This window comes from Pseudophryne corroboree, chromosome 5 (assembly GCF_028390025.1).
Source record: "Pseudophryne corroboree isolate aPseCor3 chromosome 5, aPseCor3.hap2, whole genome shotgun sequence".
NCBI lineage: Eukaryota > Metazoa > Chordata > Amphibia > Anura > Myobatrachidae > Pseudophryne > Pseudophryne corroboree.
The window spans coordinates 679,032,891-679,038,526 of record NC_086448.1 but is presented as its reverse complement, the minus strand read 5'-3'; the positions used below and the strand labels follow the sequence as shown (position 1 = coordinate 679,038,526).

Below are 5,636 nucleotides of genomic sequence, written 5' to 3'. Positions count from 1 at the left end.
TGACATCCCGGTCTGATAACTAACCCGCGGCGCCGGATGACGGGGCTCTTAGCTCCGGCATCGGCGCGACGGAGTGCCGCGCGTTTGGTGTTGCTGTTGGCAACCGAAGTAGCCTCGCTGGGGAGGCCTGTCCTGATTGACACTAAATAGAACAAGCGTGGAAAGTTTATGTCCCGCCCCCACTCCCATTCACATCTCTATAGGCCTCGTTAGCTGTCAATCAGAACCACATTTAACTCACATAGATACCAGCCACAACAGGGTATTATGGGAAAGCCAATTAATTAAGCTCTATGTGGCTTAATCTTAGGTTTATGGTAATTATCACTAGCTGTATAATATTTATATACTAACATTGCTATTGGGAATTTATAAAGATCCCCTTTTTTACTTTATAATACCAGTTATTCACAGTTATGTAAACACTAATTAAAATCCCTGAAGGAAGTTAGATCATCAAAGCTCCCCCTATATAAGCATGCACTTAGCTTCCATGCTTCATTGCATGATTACTGGCTCACTGCTGATCACTATTTGGAAGGTAAGGGTAATTTGTCTTTCTGACATTCTACACCAGGCTCTATTTAGTTTAAGTTGATGCACTAATATGTATTCACACTTTGTTAAATTGCTGACATATACTCTCATTTGTAAGCCATCATGCTGGGCTGTGCAATTTTATACTTATAGTACCATTTCCTTCTACTGCCCACCTGTTGGTAATTAAGTAGTGGACTCTCTATAGTTCTTGTCTGTTTCTATATACCCCTGGGTCATTTTGATTTAAACTAGTGTGATTATACACATGCGTTATCAGATTTGGACTAAGTCAATATAGGTCCTAACTGCTGCCATTTAATTAAATCCTCTAGGTATCATATCCATAGGATACCATAAGGACTCTATATATTTCTGCATTTTTCACCTTTATTTTGACTTCTGAGGTATGTTATGATCACTGTATTTTGTGTCTGTGGAATCTTAATGATAATAGACTAATTACAGTGTGAGACAGAGTCTTTATTGATAAGGTGTTGATTCATCAGCATATGTGCTCCATATAGAAGTAATTAATTCTATACTTCTAGTCTAAATGACAGAAAAATTAGACTATAGGTAATATATGCCCATTTTGAATTAAGGTCATGGTATCTGACATATGGAAAGTTTAATAGTAACCTTCTAGAAAATGTCTTTATGGTCAGATTAGTTCTCATATTTCAGATATGAAGGCGTTTTATATACCAGTGAACCTTGAAATGAGTGGTGTCTAAGTCTAGGCCCTCCCCCTATGTATATCTTTCACTATGATAAGGTAAGACACTAATTAATGATAATTAATTCATTAGGTCTTCCATGTGTGCATGTGTGCATGAAGTTGCTGATCCCCCTTTTTTTCATACGAATGCTTCCATTTTGAGCTCTTTGTAATCTGAGTTACCAGATTCACGAGGTATGTAGTACATTATTCAACCTCTACTGTTTAATTAAATCTAGATAATTGATCCCTTTAAGAACTTGTTATATTCTCAATTAGGCTGAATTCATGCTCTTATTTCACGCCTCATTGATGTTTTGAAGCCCACGTATGAACCTATTCGGCCAATGATCTAGGCTTATTACTTTCTTGGATAGACATTGCTATCTAAGGTATGTCTAACGTTTAAAAAACCTTTTTGGTGGACCATATTTATGAACAACATTTTAAGGTCTTCACTAATTATGTAAGACTATCAACTGCTCATTCCATGTTTTTGTTTTTTCCTTGTCTTGCCCATCTTTGCTTTTTCGGACTGTTTGTATATTTTCTTATGTATTTTTATAATTTATTGAATAGTTGTTCTATAATTTCTAGATGCACCTCTGATGAAGTCTAGCTCCTAGACGAAATGCGTTGGATTAACATATTTCTTGTTGATGCTATCTCCGAATATTTAATGAGGAAGAATAAGGATACAACAGAAAAGTTGCCTTCTTTCCTCTATATCCCATTGATGGATCTCTGTAGGAGAAATTACATCATAATGTATATGTAATAATGATGGACACACTTCATGTTTTTGTATAATTGTTTTAATAAATTTTTATGAAAAGAACAGTCTGTTATATGTTTTAAAATACTTGTATAAATATTGATTGCGAAACTTGTTAAGCAACAGTCTTTGTATAAGGGTATTTGCAAATCCCTGGGCGCCATTTTTTCCTCTATTTCTATAATATATATATATATATATATATATATATGGTGCAGAGACGGGCGGCACTCTCGACGTAAGGAATAAAGACAGACAAGCAAGTCTGATGTGTCAACGTTTCAATGTCAAAAGCGGCATTGACGAAAATGCCGCTTTTGACATTGAAACGTTGACACATCAGACTTGCTTGTCTGTCTTTATTCCTTACGCCGAGAGTGCCGCCCGTCTCTGCACCATATATTACTGGACACAGCAACGCTGTACTCCATTGGGAGGGCACCGGCATTAGTATTTCTCTATACATACCTTTGGGAGTGCCGTGGACTCTGCATATATATATATATATATATATATAAAACTAAACACATAACCCAGAATACACAGATAGTTTATTGTATATCTTATATTTTATGACTAGTATACACATTACCAATTAAATATGTACATCATCCCTAAGAAAGGGAACACAAGGCAGCCGCCTTTTTTTAACAGAACCAGGAGTACTACATCCGTTTTTTCTAATAAAAAGGACAATATGTGCCACTACAAGCTATCCTTGATAAAGGGCATGCAGCACGAAATGCGTTGGTTAGCACATGAGAAAACAAGTAACAGACAGCAGGAGATGAAAATCTGTTACCAGCCGCCAACGGGCGAACGAAGGCAACAGCGCAAGGGAACCAGCCGGGGAACGTGGAAGATACAAGTACGAATGTAGGGAAAGTGCAGCGGCCGTGAGGATCCGCCTCTGCTCCCACTGACTCACCAATGGCATAGTACCTGCTTTTGCTCCCACTGAATCACCAACGGCAAGAACATTAGAACAAGATTAAAAACTGTGGACTTTTTCACAATTTCAGACAATAAGAGCTGTAAACATATAATTTAATAATTATTTCTCCACAGGTTTTGCGTTCACATAATAGTAGTTCAAGTGCTCTGTCACTATTTATATCTGTACAAATATCCTTTTTTCAGAGCTGCTCTCTCAGAACCCCCATTATAAGCGCAGTCCTATGTAAATTTACACAATGGGGTATATTTACTAACATTCGTAATTTTTGGAAAAAGGTCAAAGTTCAATCACGAATGACATCGAAAGTGTAAAACTGCAACTTTTTGAATTTATTACGCCTAATTTACTAAGCTGTCGTATTCGGATTTTTCATTTGTTCCGATGTCGATGTCATTCGTGTTTTTTTCCCGTTTTTTACGGCAGTGATTAGCAAAACACTGCCAACTTTATCACAATGAATCTCGGCCGGATCTGTGTGATCCGTGCTGGGGTTCATTTTTTTTTTTAAAAACACTGTAAAACGGAGAAAAAAAATGCGTGGGGTCCCCCCTCCTAAGCATAACCAGCCTCGGGCTCTTTGAGCCGACCCTGGTTGCAGAAATATGGGGGGGAAAATGACAGGGGTTCCCCCATATTTAAGCAACCAGCATCGGGCTCTGCGCCTGGTCCTGGTACCAAAAATATGGGGGACAAAAAGAGTAGGGGTCCCCCGTATTTCTAAAACCAGCACCGGGCTCCACTAGCTGGACAGATAATGCCACAGCCGGGGGTCACTTTTATATAGTGCCCTGCGGCCGTGGCATCAAAAATCCAACTAGTCACCCCTGGCCGGGGTACCCTGGGGGAGTGGGGACCCCTTCAATCAAGGGGTCCCCCCCCCAGCCACCCAAGGGCCAGGGGTGAAGCCCGAGGCTGTCCCCCCCCATCCAATTGGCTGCGGATGGGGGGCTGATAGCCTTTTGTGAAAATGAAAAGATATTGTTTATAGTAGCAGTACTACAAGGCCCAGCAAGCCTCCCCCGCATGCTGGTACTTGGAGAACCACAAGTACCAGCATGCGGCGGAAAAACGGGCCCGCTGGTACCTGTAGTACTACTACTAAAAAAATACCCAAAAAAAGACAAGACACACACACCTTGAAAGTAAAGTTTTATTACATGCATCCACACAAACATACATACATACTTACCTTATGTTCACACGAGGATCGGTCCTCTTCTCCAGTAGAATCCATGGGGTACCTGTTGAATAAATTCTACTCACCAGATCCAGGGTCCCAGGCTCCTCGTAGCATCCATTTGTAATCCACGTACTTGATTTAAAAAAAAAAACGGAGAGCCGAGCCACGCACTGAAAGGGGACCCATGTTTTCACATGGGCCCCCTTTCCCCGAATGCCAGAAACCCACTCTGACTGATGTCTAAGTGGGTTTCTTCAGCCAATCAGGGTGCGCCACGTTGTAGCACCCTCCTGATCGGCTGTGTGCTCCTGTACTGTCTGACAGGCGGCACACGGCAGTGTTACAATGTAGCGCCTATGCGCTCCATTGTAACCAATGGTGGGAACTTTGTAGTCAGCGGTTGACCGAAAGTGACCTCACCGCTGACCACAAAGTTCCCACCATTGGTTACAATGGAGCGCATAGGCGCTACATTGTAACACTGCCGTGTGCCGCCTGTCAGACAGTACAGGAGCACACAGCCGATCAGGAGGGTGCTACAACGTGGCGCTCCCTGATTGGCTGAAGAAACCCACTTAGACATCAGTCAGAGTGGGTTTCTGGCATTCGGGGAAAGGGGGCCCATGTGAAAACATGGGTCCCCTTTCAGTGCGTGGCTCGGCTCTCCGTTTTTTTATTTTTATTAAGTACGTGGATTACAAATGGATGCTACGAGGAGCCTGGGACCCTGGATCTGGTGAGTAGAATTTATTCAACAGGTACCCCATGGATTCTACTGGAGAAGAGGACCGACCCTCGTGTGAACATAAGGTAAGTATGTATGTATGTTTGTGTGGATGCATGTAATAAAACTTTACTTTCAAGGTGTGTGTGTCTTGTCTTTTTTTGGGTATTTTTTTAGTAGTAGTACTACAGGTACCAGCGGGCCCGTTTTTCCGCCGCATGCTGGTACTTGTGGTTCTCCAAGTACCAGCATGCGGGGGAGGCTTGCTGGGCCTTGTAGTACTGCTACTAAAAACAATATCTTTTCATTTTCACAAAAGGCTATCAGCCCCCCATCCGCAGCCAATTGGATGGGGGGGACAGCCTCGGGCTTCACCCCTGGCCCTTGGGTGGCTGGGGGGGGGACCCCTTGATTGAAGGGGTCCCCACTCCCTCAGGGTACCCCGGCCAGGGGTGACTAGTTGGATTTTTGATGCCACGGCCGCAGGGCACTATATAAAAGTGACCCCCGGCTGTGGCATTATCTGTCCAGCTAGTGGAGCCCGGTGCTGGTTTTAAAAATATGGGGGACCCCTACTCTTTTTGTCCCCCGTATTTTTGGAACCAGGACCAGGCGCAGAGCCCGATGCTGGTTGCTTAAATATGGGGGAACCCCTGTCAATTTTTTCCCCATATTTCTGCAACCAGGATCGGCTCAAAGAGCCCGAGGCTGGTTATGCTTAGGAGGGGGGACCCCACGCAA

The 5,636-nt window shown here is 42.8% G+C and overlaps 1 long non-coding RNA gene across 1 annotated transcript; it reads left to right on the top strand.

The window, feature by feature from the left end:
- Positions 1-870: 870 nt before the first annotated feature.
- LOC134929320 (uncharacterized) lies at positions 871-2,041 on the top strand. The gene is made up of 4 exons (XR_010178465.1): positions 871-944; positions 1,350-1,453; positions 1,538-1,650; positions 1,856-2,041. It is a non-coding gene; the product is annotated as an uncharacterized LOC134929320 (long non-coding RNA).
- The last annotated feature ends 3,595 nt before the right edge of the window (positions 2,042-5,636 follow it).